Raw genomic sequence first — 18,617 nt, 5'->3', positions numbered from 1 at the left:
CAGCCGGCTGAATAGGAGCCAGCAGTGTGCCCAGGTGGCCATGAAGGCCAACACCATTCTGGCCTGCATCAAGAATAATGTGACCAGCAGGACCAAGGAGGTGATACTGCCCCTCCACTCGGCCTTGGTGAGGCCACACCTTGAGTACTGTCTGCAGTTTTGGGCACTGCAGTATAAGAAGGACATTGAGGTGCTGGAGAGGGTGCAGAGAAGGGCAATTAAAGCTGATTAGGGGTCTTGAGAACCAGCCTTATGAGGAGAGGCTGAGGGAGCTGGGGCTGTTCAGCCTGGAGAAGAGGAGGGGCTGAGGGGAGATCTCATCGCCCTCTACAACTACCTGAAAGGAGGTTGTAGTGAGGCAGGTGTTGGCATCTTCTCCCTAGTGACCAGCGACAGGATGTCGCGAGCTGATGCCGCTCGGGGAGAAGCCACTGGGGACTGCACGCGACACAGGACAAGAGGAAATTGGGTCAAGTTGTGCCAGGGGAGGTTCAGGCTGGATATTAGAAAAAATTTATTCACAGAAAGAGTGTTAAGGCAGTGGAACAGGCTGCCCAGGGATGTGGTGGAGGCACTGAGGACAATGAACAGCTACATACTTTGGCCTTTCAGATGACTCTTCTCTAGTGGGGTTGCTAAAGGTTCAAGACCAACAGGTGCCAATTGCCACTTCAATGGTGCATAGACAACAATATCGCACCAACAGAGACTCTGTGATCCCCATTCATAAGCTGATCCGGCAATTGGAGAGCCAAGGAGTGATCAGCAGGACTCACTCGCCCTTCAACAGTCCTATTTGGCCAGTGCAAAAGCCTGATGGTGAGTGGAGGCTGACAGTGGACTATCGTGGCCTGAATGAGGTGACACCACCACTCAGTGCTGCTGTGTCGGACATGCTAGAACTTCAATATGAGCTGGAGTCGAAAGCAGCCAGGTGGTACGCCACTCTTGACATTGCTCATGCCTTTTTCTCTATTCCTCTGTCACCAGAGTGCAGGCCACAGTTTCCTTTCACCTGGAGGGGAGTCCAGTACACCTGGAATCAACTGCCCCAGGGGTGGAAACACAGCTCAACCATTTGCCATGGATTGATCCATGCTGCTCTGGAGAAGGGTAGAGCTCCAGAACACCTGCAGTACATCAATGACATCATTGTGTGGGGTGACACACCAGAAGAAGGCCTTAAGAAAGGTAAAAAGATCATCCAAATTCTTCTGGAAGCTGGTTTTGCTATAAAAAGAAGCAAGGTCAAGGGACCTTCACAAGAGATCCAATTCCTGGGAATCAGGTGGCAAGATGGTCGTCGCCAGACCCCAATGGATGTGATTAACAAAATAACAGCTATGGCCCCACCATCTACTAAAAAGGACACTCAAACTGTTGGTTTCTGGAGAATGCATATTCCAAGTTACAGTGAAATTGTGAAACCTCTCTATGATGTGACCTGAAAGAATCACAGAATCGCCAAGGCTGGAAAAGACCTTTGAGATCTTCAAGTCCAGCCTATGACCTAACACCACCACATCGGCTAGATCATTTATCCTCGATGCTTAACCACAGACCTATAACAGTAGACCCTTACCCTAGACCCTTAACCCTAGACCATTTAATCTAGACGCTTACACCTAGACCTTTAAAGCTTGACCCTTAACGCTAGAGTCCTAACCCTGGACAGAATCATCCCAGAATATCATCTAGTCCAACCATAACCTAAATCCCCCTACCATAACCTAATCTACCCAGTCAGTACTTAAATCATGCTGCTAAGCACTATATCTATATTTTTCTTAAACACATCCAGGGACAGTGACTCCACCACCTCCCTGGGCAGCCTGTTTCACTAATCACTCTTTCATTAAAGAAATTCTTTCTAATATCCAATCGAAACCTCCCCTGGCGCAACTTTAGGCCACTTCCTCTGGTCCTGTCATTATTCACCTGATGGAAGAGGCCAACTCCCGCCTCCCTACAACCTCTTTTCAGGTAGTTGTAGAGAGCAATAAGGTCTTCCCTCAGCCTCCTCTTCTTCAAACTAAACTATCCCAGTTCCCTCAGCCTCTCCTCATAGGGCTTATTCTCCAGACCTTTCACCAGCTTTGTAGCTCTTCTCTGGACTCACTCCAGCAGCTCTACAACCTTCCTGAAGTGAAGGGCCCAGAACTGCACACAGTACTCGAGGTGTGGCCTCACCAGTGCCAAGTACAGGAGCACGATTACCTCTCTACTCCTGCTGGCCACACTATTCCTAATGCAGGCCAGGATGCTGTTGGCCTTCTTGGCCACCTGGGCACACTGCTGGCTCATGTTAAGTCAGCCGTCAACCAGCACCCCCAGGTCCTTCTCCACCATGGAGGTCTCTAACTGCTCATTCCCAAGCCTGTAGCTTTGCATGGGGTTGTTGTGACCAAAGTGCAAGACCCAGCACTTGGTCTTGTTAAACCTCATACAATTGGCCTCGGTCCATCGGTCCAGTCTGTCCAGGTCTCTCTGCAGCAGCGGCGACAGCGACAATCGAGGTAAGCCCAGGGGCTCAGCGTGAGATCCTGCTCTATAGGGGCGTTCCTGAGACCAGGGCATCCCGTGCAGCCACCCAGAACCGCAGCGAAAACCCGGAAGCTCGCAGAAGCTCGTCCAGCCAATCAGGCGCGGCAGGGGCGTGTTCGGAGCACCCGCGGGAGATTTAGACGACTCTAAGGAGCGCGAGCGGGCAAACAGGGGTGAGGCACGGTAGTTTGCTTGAGACGGCTCGCGAGCGGCAGGGCTCCTTCCTGATCATTGGGGCACAGCTACCAGCAGCAACAAATGCTACCAGTGTACTTGTGTAAGCTTCTGGAGTTATGGTAGTGATGTGCTGAAGAGCTCAATCCCTTGTAGCTGCTGGGGTTACTGGTCCAGCTATGGTGGAGACCTCCAGCCAGACTGACCTGAAGATGGTGGATATAGCTCTTCAGGTTACCAGTTGCCAGGAGTGTCTGGTGCCTCTCTGTGAGGCTTGGGCTAATAATCAGTCCTTCTGTAAAAGGTGTGTGGTTGTTAAAGAGCTATGCTGCCAAGTGAAGAAGCTAGAAGAGGAAGTGAACAGGCTATGTAGCATTTGAGCAAACGAGCAAGAGATCAAGGGATTATTTTCAGAGACATTTCAGTCTCAAGAATCTTGATCCTTCACCCCAATGGAGAAGCAGGTGGACCCAGAACAAAGCAGGGTACCTTGTCAAGAATCTGCCAATGATAAGGGCTGGAAGCAGGTCACTAAACGTAGGAGGAGGAAAGTTCTTCCTGCCTCTGAAAATCTGTAAAGCAGGTCTGGCACCTCCTATAACAGGTATGAGGTCCTGGAACTAGCGGGACAAACTACTGATAAGGAGGGAGAAGGTCCTTCTGAGTTAGTAGTGCCTCCCAAAACCAAAACTAAACCAACTGCAGCCCACATTGTGACCTCCTCTGCTAAGAGTCAAAGAAGGGTAGTTGTAATAGGAGACTCCCTTCTGAAGGGAATGGAAGGCCTGATATGCAGACTGGACCAAACTCACAGGGAAGTCTGCTGTCTCCCGGGGGCTCGGGTAAGGGACATTACTGGTAAACTCCCTACTCTACTAAGGCCCTCAGATTACTAACCAATTACTTGTTGATCAAGCAGGCAATGATGAAATAATAAAGAGAAGTCCGAGGGCAATTAAAAGAGATTTTAAGGCCTTGGGACGTTTGGTTGAAGAATCAGGAGCTCAAGTTGTGATCTCCTAGATCCTCCTGTTAACAATGGATGATATTAATAAGACTAGACAAATCCATCTGGTCAATGCATGGCTCTGAGAGTGGTGTAAGCAGAAAAAATTTCGATTCTTTGATCATGGGATGATCTACTCAACACCTCGGATGCTAAAATGGGATAGTATGCACCTTTCTGAGAGGGGGAAAAAGAGTTCTAGCACAGGAGCTAGCAGTGCTTGTTGGTAGAGCTTTAAACTAGCTTGGAAGGGGGTAGGGGACAAAACCAGGGTTGCCAATGGTGAGCAATGGGATGGTGTGACAAAACTTGAGGAACCAAGCACTAACGGGATCCCTCATTCTGCTTTGCAAGGTGTTGGCCACAATGTACCACACCTGCGGTGTTTCTACACTAATGCGCACAGCATGAGGAATAAACAAGATGAGTTTGAAGCCTTGGCCATTCCCAGAGATTTGACATTATTGGCATAAGTGAAACCTGGTGGGATGAGTCCTATGACTGGAGCGCCCTGTTGGATGGCTACAGACTCTTCAGGAGAGATAGGCAGGGCAGAAGAGGCGGGGGGAGTGGCTTTGTATGTAATGGAAGGGCTAGAGTGTATGGAGCTCACAGTTGGTAATGGCACAGTTGAGAGTCTTTGGGTGAGAATCAAGGGACAAACAAATAATGCGGATGTCATTGTGGGAATATACTATAGACCTCCTGTCCAGAATGAGGATGCGGATGACCTATTCTTTGAGGAACTAAGGGACACTTCCAAGTCAACTGCCCTTGTCCTTATGGGGAACTTGCCAGAAATCAACTGGGAGCAACATACAGCTAGCACAATCCAGGCCAGAAGATTTCTAAGCCACCTGGATGACAGCTTTATGGAACAGGTCATAAGGGAGCCAGCTCGGAATAATGCCCTCCTGGATCTGCTGCTTGTACACAGAGAGGATCTCATGAGTGAAGTGGAGACTGGAGGTCGTCTCGGCCACAGTGACCACGAGGCGATTGAGTTTAAAATCTCTGTTGACAAGAGGAAAACTGCCAGCAAAACTTCAACACTGGACATGAGGAGAGCAGACTTCAGGCTGCCTAGGGAGCTTCTGAGTCAGGTACCCTGGGAAAATATTTTTGCAGGTGTTGGGGTGTGGGGAACGGTCCATCTTCTCTCCCCCCACATAAGACTAAACAAAATGCCTTTCAAGCCAGCAAAGCAAGAGTGGCGTCTTTTTGCTGATTTAGCCAAGGACCGACTGGAACAGGCCCCTTGCTCAAGTCCACAGCAAGAAAGGAGCATAAGGGTTATGATAACTGGCAGAAGAATGGACAATAGGTTAAAGACTGCCTCTGACAGAGTACGTACCTGGCCAGTGCTAACTGGCTAATTTGAACAGTGGTACTTTACTCAAACAGTGACTTCTGATCTATAAAAGAGGGCAAGTTCTGCAGGCCCACGGCTCGCCGCCTGCCTGAGATGAGACCCTGCTGCAGTACCGGAAGCTGCCTTGAACCCCAGCACCGCTGTCCGGAGAAGCCGAGAGGGAAGGGGGGGCTGCCCCGCAACCGCTGCCCGGAGAAGCCGAAGGGGGGGGGCCACCCGTACCCGCTGCGCGGGGAGCCAGCCTGCTCTCGAGGGATCGTTGCCCGCCGGAGCCTGCCTGGCTGGAGCCTGCCTGGCTGGAGCCTGCCCGAGCCTAACACCGGAACCAAACCGGACCGGAGTTAGCAGCTGTCTGCCCGGTCCGCGCCTGCCGCTCTGCCCCGGGATTGGAGCTCGCCGCGACTCACGGAGGAGCCACGACTGCCTGCCTGCCTGCCTGCCTGCCTGCCTGCCTGCCTGCCTGCTGGGGAGTCGCCTCTGTTACCGGGAAGCCGGCCCCCCTACGGACCTCCTGTCGAGCCCTGCCAGCCGCAACCCAGGAACCACACGCTACGGAAGGGTAAACGCACACACACATTCTCTAACTTTCCTGCCGGGCTCAACTCCTACCCTTTTACTCCATTGATTCCACACCTCTCCCTCGGAGTGTACATTTAATAAGACCATAGTACCTTTGAATTATTTTCCTGATGTATACCTAGTCTACCTCTCCTGAACCTTGGTCCCTCCGTTTGTGTTAACCCTTAATAAACTGGTTGATTCGTAAACTAAACATTGGTCTCAGTAACAATTTGTGAGCGTGGTGAGGAGGGGTATTCTAAAATACTCTAAAATACGGTCCCTCAGTGGCCGTTCCTCTGTGAGAGGCAAACACCACTTGTGAGCCCTCGGTTTCATTCACAAAGCCCTCCACATTGGGGGGGGGAAGTCGCAGAAGCATCCTGACAGCCGATAGCCCCTGGCATCGGCTCGCGACATGGGGTTCATGAGTGCTGGTCACTCTTTAAACATCACCTTCTAAGGGCACAGGAGCAGGCAATCCCACGATGTTGAAAGTCAAGCAGATGAGGCAGAAGACCAGCTTGGCTGAACAGGGATCTCCTCTTGCCGATTAGGCAAAAAAGGAAGGTGTATGCCCAGTGGAAGCTAGGTCAGGTGATGTGGGAATAATACAGAGATGCTGCTAACCCCTGCAAGGAGAAAATGTGAGAGGCCAAAGCTCAACTGGAGCTGAAACTGGCCAGAAATGCAGGGGACAATAAAAAGAGTCTTTTCAAATACATTAATGGCAAAAGGCAGTGTAGAAACAGCATCGGTCCTTTACAGGATAAGGACGGTCACCTCACCAACAGGGTTATAGACAAAGCAGAGGTATTTAATGCATTCTTTGCCTCTGTCTTCAACACTGATGATGGACCAAGGGGGCCTCAACGCCCAGAACTGGAGAACCATGACTGCAACAATAATCAACTCTTAGCTGACCCTGAACTAGGAATCTGCTGCTACTGTTAGATCCCTACAAGTCCATGAGGCCTGATGGGATCCATCCGAGAATCCTCAAAGAGCTGGATGATGTCATCACTAGGCCTCTCTCTATGATTTTTGGGAGGTCCTGGGAATCTGGAGAGATAGCAGTTGACTGGAAACTGGCTAATGTTGTTCCAGTATTCAAGAAGGGCAAGAAGGAGGACCCTGGAAACGGCTTCACGAGGGGAAAGTCCTGCTTGTCAAACTTAATTTCCTTTTATGACAGGGTAACCCACCTAGTTGATCAAGGGAAGCCAGTGGATGTAATGTTTCTGGACTTCAGCAAGGCTTTTGATACTGTCTCTCACAGTATTCTCCTGGACAAAATGTCCAGCATACAGCTGGACAAGTGTACCATACAATGGGTGAGCAACTGACTCACAGGTCGAACACAAAGAGTGGCAGGGAATGGGGTAAAATCAGGCTGGCGACCAGTCACTAGTGGGGTCCCGCAGGGCTCCATCCTAGGCCCAGTCCTCTTCAACATCTTCATCAATGACTTAGGCACAGGACTCAAAGGAATTTCAAGCAAGTTTGCTGATGATGCAAAACTGCACAGTGGAGAGGGACCTGGGGGTCCTGGTTGATGGTAAACTGAATATGAGCCAGCAGTGTGCCCTGGCAACCAGGAGGGCCAACCGTGTCCTGCGGTGCATCAAGCGTAGCGTTGCCAGCCGATTGGGGGAGGTGATTGTCCCGCTCTACTCTGCACTGCTGCGGCCTCACCTTAAGTACCGCATGCAATTTTGGGCACCACAATATAAAAAAAGACATCAAGCTATTGGAGAGCCACGAGGATGGTGAAGGGTCTGGAAGGGTTGACTTATGAGGAGAGGCTAAGGTCACTTGGATTATTCAGCTTGGAGAAGAAGAGGCTGAGAGGTGACCTCATTGCAGTCTATGCCTTCCTCACAAGGGGAAGAGATGGGGCAGGTACTGATCTCTTCACTCCTGTGACCAATGACGGGACTCGGGGAAATGGCAGGAAGCTGAATCAGGGGAGATTTAGGTTGGATATCAGGAAAAGGTTTTTCACCCAGAGGGTGGCTGAGCACTGGAACAAGCTTCCCAGGGAAGTGGTCACAACACCAAGCCTGCCTGAGTTCAAGAAGTGTTTGGATGATGCTCTCAAGCACATGGTGTGATTCTCGGGGTGTCCTACACAGGGACAAGAGTTGAACTCGATGATCCTGATGGGTCCCTTCCAACTCAGCATATTCTATGATTCTATGATTCCCAAGTAAACATTATGCATGATGCTTTCCTGGAGATGGCTGAAGACCTGCCTACCAATGGGAAGTAGTGAACAAATTCCTTGGTTTGCTTTGCTTGTGCACGCGGCTTTTGGCTTCCCTATTAAACTGTCTTTATCTCAACCCACAAGTTTTCTCACTTGTACCCTTCTGATTCTCTCCCCCATCCCACTCTGGGGCAAGTGAGCAGGCAGCTGTGCGGTGCTTAGTTGACAGTTGAGGTTAAACAACACAAGCAGATGGCCTTTTTCATTTTCTGACACTCAAAAGATGGTAGTCGTGATGCTGCCATTATTTTCCAACAATTCTAAAACGTACTAGGGAAGCCATGCATTTTGCCTCATAATATACAGCTTGCATCACCTCACCTAACATTCTGTAAGTACACTTTCCTTGAGAAAACAATGCCATCAGTGGAATTCAAAGAACAGTGAATAATTTTTAGTTTTCAACAGCCAGTTCTTCAAAAGAGCAAATTACTTTGGAGTGCCTTCAATGACTGTACTGGAGAATTGTAATTTTAACTCTTAGTACATATCCTTCCTAGACTTCTTTTTATAAAGAAGCGAGGATATGCAGAGTGAGGTTGTACAAAGCGGATTTTATCACCTTTGTCCATCTTTTATCTCATTATCAAAACCCAATATTTTATTGTTCATCTTCTTTTAGTAAGGAGAACCAAATACTACACAGATATAAAAGATTTCAAGAAAACAAGACCTGACTCAGTGCTGTTTCTGTTATTCCAATACACACAATTCAGTAAGTTTTTATAATGTTAATGGCATATCAATAAAGAAATTTGCCATTTTTCTTGTGTTTGCAGCTAATAGGAGCAGTGTTTATCCACTTATTTTGCTGAAAAAAAATAAGGTTACTGATAGTGTGGTTTAATGATACTGGTACTTCACAGCTAAAGATGCTACTAATGTCTTAGCACTAATTTATGTAATTTACTAACTGATAATTGTATTCTATTATGATTGTTTTACCCCTGCTTCCTAGTTTATCTGCCAGTGTGAGAACACTAAACAGGACTAGCTATGAAAAAAAAAAAAGAGCTCATAGGAGTGACTGTAGTCGCAAAGAAATATTGAATAAAAGTCCTCTGAGCTAGAAGAACCCAGAGTGTAGTGTCCTCAGAGACAGAATTGTGGTGGGTTGACCTTGGCTGGATGCCAGGTGCCCACCAAGCCACTCTATCACTCCCCTCCTCAGCAGGACAGGGGAGAGAAAATAGAACAAAAGGCTCATGGGTCAAGATAAAAATAGGGAGATCACTCAGCAAGTACTTTCACACTTGACCCTGGAAAATTAATTTAATCTATTGCCAATCAAAAGTTAGAGTAGGATAATAAGGAATAAACCCAAATCTTAAAACACCTTCCCCCCACCCCTTCCTTCTTCGGAGCCTCAACTTCACTCCTGGTTTCTGTACCTCCTTCCCCCACGAGCAGCACAGGGGGATGGGGGTTGTGGTCAGTTCATTACACATTGTCTCTGCCGCGCTTTCCTCCTCACATTCTTTCCCTGCTCCAGCATCACTGATTGGCTCATCTTTGGCCAGTGGTGGGTCTGTCTTGGAGCTGGATGGCATTGGCTTTATTGGACATGGGGGAAGCTTCTAGCAGCTTCTCACAGAAGCCACCCCTGTAGCCCTCCTGGCTACCAAAACCTTGCCACACAAACCCAATACAAAAATTTAGAAATAAGGTAGTCCATAGTATTTAAGGCAGAGGTAGATCAGTTAGTGTGCAGTAGAGGTTGCAGACTTTTTAAGGATAAACCTGGTAGTAGAGTACACAAGACAAATGTAGACTTAAGTAGTAGGGACAGATGAAGGTGAGGAGGGAGGTTGTGAGCAGTTCACTGAAGAAATATGATACTTCATATAAGGGGGCAGAACAGTAAACAAAGGTGTTTGTAATTTATTTGGGGAACAAAATCTCTGTCACCTCTACCTTCAAGGCAAGCTGTGGGCAACAGGAAAGAAATCCAATGTTGAATGCCAAATAAACATGTTATAGGAACCTAGAAGTATGGAATGTGTGAATCAATGTTTGGACAATTTAGGGGGAGCGGTCATTGTCCCCATGATTATTGTTTTTTTTAATGACTACAATATGATGGGAAGTAGTAAAAAGTTTCTTTTATCACAAGTGTCATATGCTGAAAGAAGGAATGTTTTATAAGGGAATGTTAACAGTCTTAATCTCAGAACCCAACCATCAAGTGTCATCTGAAGAAAAGAAAATTTAAAAGGATGTCAGAAGAAAATGAGGTCAAATAAACACTACTTCCATCTTTTGGCAGTTTTATTAAATGATTTGCAAACAAACCAAAATTTCGGGTTACAAGTTCTCATTTGTAACAAACTGACTGTCCAGAAAACAGCCCCTACTATTCAGTCCCTCCAAATTCCTACTGTAGTATATCATTAGTGTAGGAAGACTGTTGCCCTGTTGCCAAGAATAAAACTATTAAATGCAGAAACTAAGGAATCTTCAGGGATAACTAAATAGATTTGTTCTTTGTACTACATTCATTTTAAAATATCAAAGTCAATTTATAAGGATAATATGTGTAGCAAGAAATTCCCATGATTATTAAAAAACTGCCTATCTGAAAATATGAGGTTTTTTCTTTTACTAAAAAAATCAAAATAACCTGTTTAACTCAGTATTGTCTTCCAGTACTGCTGCCTATTACCATAGTATGTGAATTTCTTCTTAGAGAAGGATTGCTAATGGCAATTTTTTTTTTAATTTTAATATCTGGTTCTTTTCCATTTCTGAGAAAAGTCTTCAAGTAGAATTTTATGGTTTAGTTATTGTTGTTTCTTTATTTGCATTATTTTCCTCCAAATTTAAAGGCCGAGTTGATTTTGGGGGCAGTGAAGGAAGCAAATCGTTGCTTTTAGGAGATTTAAATAATTGTCAGTTTTGTTGTGAAAAAACAATTTTAAAATTAAAAAAATGTCTTTTATGTATATATATATGTATGTATATATTTCTGGTGCAGCAATAAATTAATATTTAAAGGAATATTCAACTGATACTCCATAGAGTGACCAAATGCTGATTTCTAGCCTAGCAAATATTTCTAACTCTGAACTCTATCAGATATGAGGGAGTAGAAGAGGCAACACAAATTTCTTACTCATAGTTTTGTTAAAAATACTTCCTTCTGCCACTGAAGTTAATTCCGTTGGCAAAAGTATTCACCCATTCATAGCTGAAATAATGTGTTATGAGTCTGTCTGTTCAATAGACTCTCACTTTCCTGTTAAATGTAAACCTCAGAGATAAGCTGCTGCTTTCATTCATTGTAAGATCATAAATACACAATCTAAATTTCTAAATGTATGTGTGGGAAACTGTTCTTTTCTTCCCCACATAAGTCTAAACAAAATGCCTTTTAAGCCAGCGAAGGCCTCTCCTGATTATCCCCAGCTAAGGGACTAAAACAGATTTGCTTCTCAAGGACAACTGAACCCAAAACAACAGATGTGGTCCGGGACAGAAAGGATGGGCGACAAGCCATCCTGTGCCCCTGGTAGTCACTGCCCTAACGTGGGGCTCATGGACACTCATTGGCTCTGGACAGTGACACTGACTGGACAGGTGGGTCACGGGGGTATCAAAGGCGGCGAGTGCAGCAGGTGGGCCCTTCCCTCCTCCCTGAGGCCCGTTCGGACGCTTTCTGCGTGGGACACCCCCCTGCTGCGGACACTGGTGCTGGGACCCTGCCTGCCTGCCTGCCTGCCCCGGGTCCAGCCTGAGCCTCAGCGCCGAGCGTGCCGGGGTCCTGAGCCCTGGGGTCGGGGCCGGAGCCCCCTCCCCGTGTTGCTGCCGGTTGAGGGGAAACCAACGGGCGCTGCACCCGCTGCCGAGAGGCCGCCCCTCCGACACCACGGACCTGCCGTCCTGCCTTCCGGCCACCGACCACCGCTGGACAAGCCGCCGGAGGGTAACATCACCTCACACACACACACACACACACACACACACTCCTTTCCTCATACTCGCACACACAGCGCGACCTCTTAAGGAGGACCGGCGTCGGGTTTCCTTCCCTCCTTCCCTCCTCCCTTTGGTCTTTAACCCCCTCCCTTAAAAGCACCGGTCCTTTTGCATTGCCTCCCTAAAGGACACTTTCTCACTACATACATATTGATATCCCTGGTAGCCATTCACATTTGCATTGTCCCTAAACATCATCCCTCGGTTTGTGTTAACCCTTAATAAACCGATTAGTTTGTGGAGTAAGCCTTGCTATTAGAGACAATTTCTGAGCGTGGTGGAGTGGGGGGTGCTTTCTAACTACCACCCTGAGATACGGTCCCGCGGTGGCCGTTCCTCCGTGAGAGGCAGCGCCACGTGTGACACTCGGTCTTATTCACAAACCCCTCCACATTGGGAGGGGGAGTCGCAAAAGTATCCTGACAGCCGGTAGCCCCCCGGTACCGGCTTGCGACAGTATGCCTAATACATGTTTAAATCTCATAAATGTTTTAAAAATGCACATAGTAACTTGAAATCATTACAAACTGGTTCATATATCTCATCTCTAATGAGTGTTATACGTGTAGTGGAATGCATAGAAGACTGCTTCCTCACACAAATGTTGGATGTGCCAACCAGGAATGGGGCACAGCTGGACTTAACTACTCAGTAACCAAGAAAACCTGTTCTGTAATATCTTGGTTAGTGACAGACTTGGCTGCAGTGACCACAATATTGTGGAGTTTGGGATACTGCTGAGCACAATTCCAGGACAAAGGTTTTAGATTTTAGAAGAGCAAAATTCAGCTCTCTCCAGGCTCAGTTGGAAAGGATCCCATGGGGAGCTTCCGTGGAGGGTAAAGGGGCTAGTGAGTGCTGGGAGTTTTTCAAGAACACTCTCCTAGATATGCAAAACCGGTTCATCCCCTCTAAAGGCAAGGGAAGTAGGCGGAGCAAGAGACCCCCATGGCTTAACTGTGAGCTTCTGTGTCTGCTCAGTACCAAAAGGGAAATGTACCAGAGGTGGAAAAGTGGAACATTACTCGTTGCAAATTGCAAGGGCATTGCCAGAGCATGCAGAGATGCAGTTCGGAAAGCAAAAGTTCATCTTGAGCTGACATTGGCCAAAGATGTCCAAAACTTCAAGAAAGGGTTCTTCAGATATGTTAACCCCAAGCAGAAACAGAGGAATAATATTGGCCCACTATTAAACAGAAGAGGTGAACTAGTCACCAACCATGCTGAAAAAGCAGAGGTCCTCAACACCTTCTTCACCTTTGTCTTTACCAGTGCTGTTGGGTCCCAGGCCATAGGAACAAAAATCCAGGTTGATACACCAACCTGGCGACAGTGAAGGAAGAGGTGGTGTGCCAACTATTGCAGGAGCTTGACCCATACAAATCAATGGGTCTGGATGCCATCCACCCTAGGGTGTTGAGGGAGCTGGCTCATGTTGTTGCAAAGCTGCTCTCCATAATCTTTGAGAAGTCGTGGAGATCAGGAGACGTCCCTGAAGACTGGAGGAAAACTAACATCACCTCCATCTTTAAGAAGGGTTCAAAGGAGGACCCAGGTAATTACAGACCCATTAGTCTCACTTCAATCCTTGGAAAGGTCATGGAGCAAATCCTCCTGGGGACTGTCACAAATCAACTGAAGCATGTGATTGGGAAAAGCCAACATGGATTTACCAGGGGCAAATCGTGCTTGACAAACCTGATGATGAACCTTGAGGTCCCTTACAACCTGGCATTCTGTGATTCTTTGATTCTATGATTATGGATTTTACTGTAAGGATTAACTATTCTGTCCTGTTTCTAGGAAATTTTGTGGATTTCTTCTGATTGGTTATGCCCTAAATCAAGAGATCCTACTGCATTAAGAGAAACACTGACCTTACAAGATCACCTCTAGCTCAAAAAGTGAAGCTCTTAGGATGTCGGTATGCCATAAGGAAGAGTCATAGCATTATATCTATATTGGGCAGCAAAATGTAATACACTACGGCTTTCCATTTTAACCCTAAAATTAAAACTGTCATCACAATATTGTTCAAGATTTATAAAAGTTATATAGTTCAAAACATAAAGGTTTAATTCAATTAATGCAAAGTAATAATAAATTTATCTTTGATATTTCATTTTTGCACCCCTGTAACGTACTAATTTATTTGGTTAATTATTAAATATATAATAACAACAACAGTAATGTTGTTATGTCTTGCAGTAACTTGAGCTGAGAAAGTGAATGTCTAAATTGCAGACTATAGCTCTTTTTACGAGGAGTTTATAAATATCTGGAAAATTTTGGGATAGTCAAAACTAAATCTAAGAATGGGGGAGGGGTGTTGGTCCAAGCCCTAGCATTATAACATTTAGTATCTAGCATTTACCTCTAGTGTTCTAAACACAGCAGGAAAAACAACACATACTACTACAAATTACTTCCAGCCATTTTGATCTTACTCTTTCAAAAGCCTATAACTCAGAGACTTCTAATTATGTTTTATGAATTGCCTATTTTCTAACTGACAGCATTATACAATAGACCCTTTGATACAGTTCCATAGAAGTAACTGAACATCTAGCCATTGTATTTACCAACTGTTAAATGTGAAATCACAAAGGAAGATTATTGTACCCATATTCATGGAGGAAGAAGAGTTTAGTTCAGAAAATAATCTTGATTGCAGAAATACTTAGGCAAATTAAATACGTTTCTGTTTTTCAATAATTTAGAAATTCCTTTTTATTTTACTTGACTTCTGAATTTCAGTTGTTGAATACCAGAAAAAAATTATGCTTAGAAGTTTTGAGGAAAAGTAAGTTCTACTGAAAATTTATACAAACCAAGGAAAAAAACAATATTTTATGAAGAAAAAAAAAATTCCTATATTTTGAAATGAGTTATCACAAGGAAAGGAGAATGGTGGTGTGAGGGGCAGAGACCTGGCAGCAGACACAAGATCCCTGATTCTTAATCATAATCATAATGAATAACAGCTTTGAAATAGACAGCTGACATCTGAAATTGCTGCTGCTGTTTTCTGCTAATATCACAAACTTAGTGTTTTACTCTCAGTAGCAGTAAAACTCAGTCACTGAGAGGGGCCTGTTACATTTTGTATAGTTAATCTCAATCCATTAATACACATGAATGTCCCTTCCCTTTAGGGATTAGTTTTCTTTATGCCTGCTGATCAAAGTAGGAGTAGGTGATCAGTGACAAAAGCAATGGGTGAAGGAAATTTACCCGGGAAATTTTGTTAAAGAGCTCCATTCTAGAAGAACAATTACCGCGGATTATAATCTAGACATCTCTAAGATTTGGAGAGCTGAATGTTTAAAGTCTCACCTCTTTGTGTGGAGACGATTTTGCCTGGGGATTTGAGTAGCAAATTTTCATAGTGAGACATCTCCTAGCATAGTTTTCTCAAACCTGGTTTCTGCACTACCTGTAACGGGGGGGGGGCAGGGTATTGCTTTATAAATTAAGGTTGCAATAAAGCCTTGTGCTCAGAAGTTGTCTGGGGTGTTACAGAATGTACAGAATTATAGACCAGACTAGATTAAATTGACCTTTTGAGTTTTTAGTAATTACCTTTAAAGACCTGTCTGGTCAAGGGTTTTAACTTCTCTTTTGATTCCCACCTTTTGTAATTGCTATACAAGATTTTGAGAGCTACATTCAATTGGTTACTTAACCTCACTTTTTCACAAAAGTTTCAGCAAATTGCATACTGCCATTGCAACAAATCTTGCCCTGGCCATAAGCAGGCACTAGCTGATAAAGGCACTGTCTGTGATGAGCTGATTCTTTGGAAACATATCATTAGTTAAACGGGGTGCATATAGCAAGGCTCGATAAATTCTGGAGCGAATAGGACCCACGTGGGTTCCCCTTTTGACTGGGGCTGGCTTCCGAGAATAACTTTCTGACAAGGAGCAGGGATGGGGAAAGGGGGCTGACGGCAGATCACCTTCCCCAGCCTCGGCCAAGAGCTCCCTTCCCAGCCGCCCGCATAAAATCTCAGCTCACCAATGCGTCAGGGCAGAGCGCGCAAAAATTCCTGTGCCACTAGTTCCCGATATGCTAATATTACTTGTCCTGGGAGGGGAAATAAAAACAAGTTATACTGCAATTGTGCGCACACAGGAAGGCAGGCAGGCAGGCAGGCATACTCAGCCGCCCTCCGCGCACACCGCCCAGCTCCGCGGTCTTCCGAGCCCGGTCAGGGCGCGCACCCGCGCGGGGAGAACTCCTTTGCTGCCTTTAGTTCAGTGCAAGTTTGTTTTTTCTGCTGAAGACCAACAGCTGCAGAGTAAATGAAGCAGATATTGCTTATCTCCTCTAGGTACGACCGGCGCAGGGGCTGCGAAAGCAGTGGCTGGCGGCCCCCTGGCCTTGCTGTGTACCGTGGAAAGCCCGCGCCTTCACCCGGCACCTTCGCGAAAGTCCCGGCGGGTGTATGAGTGCGCGGTATATCGCTGCTCTGACTGAGGGAAATTCTACTTGCGTTGAACAGAAGATAAAAATCCAACAAATAAAATACAGTAAGGAATGAGAAAGCTGCCCTCTCCTCCGCTCTGGGAGTTTTGTTTCACATTTCTGTTTCATGTCTTCCTCTCCCATCATCAGTCAGTTGCTTCGTTGTCTCCACAACTGCGTTTGGTTCCGGACAGTGATCCCTTTCGCCTTGGTTTAATTTTCCCGCTGTGAAATTATCTAAATGCTTTTGTTGCCATTCCTGACTCCTCGGATCCCCCCTTTTACCTGAGGGAGTAAATCCTTGTCGCCAAGGGCTCCTCTCCGCGCTTCCGGCGCAGCCATGCCAGGGCGCGGCAGGGGCACTCTGCGAGCCCCGCCGGCAGCCGCGCTTCTTCGCACACTGTCTGCCCTGCTCCAGGCAAGCACTTATGTCAGCAGTCAACTGAGAAATGCTAGCATGACTTCCAAGTTTCTTCCTTTTTTATACTTCTTAGCTTTGAATTCTTGCTGCGCCAGCAAGACTTTGTGGGATTTCCGTGAACCTCATCCCACTGCGCCCACTTCGTGCCCGTCTTGTTCTTATTTTTACATTTCTCGATGTTTTTCTGAAGTTTTTGGCAACTCTTAAGAACCAAAATTTCTTCTTTAATTAACGCTTTAGACTTATTTAGATTTATTTTTTTCCACAGAATATGAATATTGCTGAGTGCTTTTTTGGTGTTTTTTTTCTCCCCTGCGTTATCTGTATTGCTTTACTGTTCCTTTTCTTTCCTCTGCCTTTTCTGATATTTATCCATTCCACGCATTTATTTCTGTCTTACGAAGCTCCAACACTTAAAACAGTGGGTAAAAAGATGTCAATATGTGCTATTTGTACAAAGTTTGATGTTTTGACTGTCACAAGTCAGTTGAAGCATGTGACTGGGAAAGCCAACATGGATTTACCAGGGGCAAATCATGCTTGACAAACCCGAGCACCTTCTATTACAAAGTAACCTGCTCTGTTGTTGCAGGGCGAGTGGTGGATATTGTCTATCTGGACTTTTCCAAGGCTTTTGATATGGTCCCACATAACCTCCTCCGGGAGAAACTGACTCATTACTTCCTTGACAAGTGGTCTGTGCGGTGGGTGGGGAACTGGCTGACAGACCGTATCCAGAGGATGATAGTAAATAGTTCCCCCTGAGACTGGTAACTGGTTTCAAAGTTTGATGTTTAGAAAGAGCTGGCAACTAGGCTTAGCTTTAAACGAACTAGTATTTTTTTACTTTGTCCCGCAGCTGCATTATACTTATCTTTGTGAATCGATATGAATAAAAACAAAAGGGGGCGGGGGGGGGGGAAATGCCGCTATGTTTGCGTATCCAAAGAACCATTAATACCAGCCTCTTATGGTTTCTTCTTTAGAGCTATTTCGCCGGTCCCATCTAGGTCCCAGGACGCCCCGGCGGCCCCTGGGCGCTTTTCTGTCTCGCGAGGGGGCCTCGGCTCCCTTCTGCAAAGGATGAAGTGGCCGTGTCCCCTTACGGACCACACGTACATCTTGCCCCGCCGCGCTGCTGCACTGACCTGGGCCAGCCTGAAGGTGGAGGCTGAGGACAGGGGCAAAGACTGCCCCTGTTATCATTATCGCCCCCGCACCGCGGGGTTCAGGACGTCCTTTTCGTGTAGAAATGATTGAGGGCCGCCCCCGCTTCTCTGCGGCGGTTGCGCTCCTCGAGCTGCCCGGCACGGGGCTTCGCAAGTTACTTATTTCTTTGCACGGCACGCTGACAGGACGCAGCCAGCACTGCGAGGCTCCGCGGGTGCGGAGATGTCTCCCGGCACGGCGCTGCCGGGCACTGCGCTGCTCCGCTAGAGGGCAGCAGCGCCTCACTTGCAGCACGCCTCTCCCCACCCCCGCCAGCCCGCTCACTGATTCTCGCTCAAATTAGCATGGCTGTAATTAACACTACGGGCTCGTGTAGACTAGTTGGTCCCGATGCGTGCGCGTTTCCGCACACACCACTTGCTACAGCCTGTCACACCCTGCAAAGTGGGAGGCGCGCACTTGAGTGATCAGGGTCGTGGCTTGCCTACGCCTCCTCAGGGCCGCGGCGGGCGAGACCGGCTCGGGTTCCGGCCCTGGCAAGAGAAGCTCGCCCCTCCCATCCGTAGCGGAGGGACTAGCAAAGTCTCCACGTCCCGGCGTGGTGCCCAGGTCCCGCCCAGAGACGCCGGTGAGGCAGGCCGGGCCAGCGGGGCGGCAG

The sequence above is a fragment of the Apus apus genome, chromosome W (assembly GCF_020740795.1).
Source record: "Apus apus isolate bApuApu2 chromosome W, bApuApu2.pri.cur, whole genome shotgun sequence".
NCBI lineage: Eukaryota > Metazoa > Chordata > Aves > Apodiformes > Apodidae > Apus > Apus apus.
The sequence above is the reverse complement of the archived record's forward strand: the minus strand, read 5'-3'. Positions refer to the sequence as shown.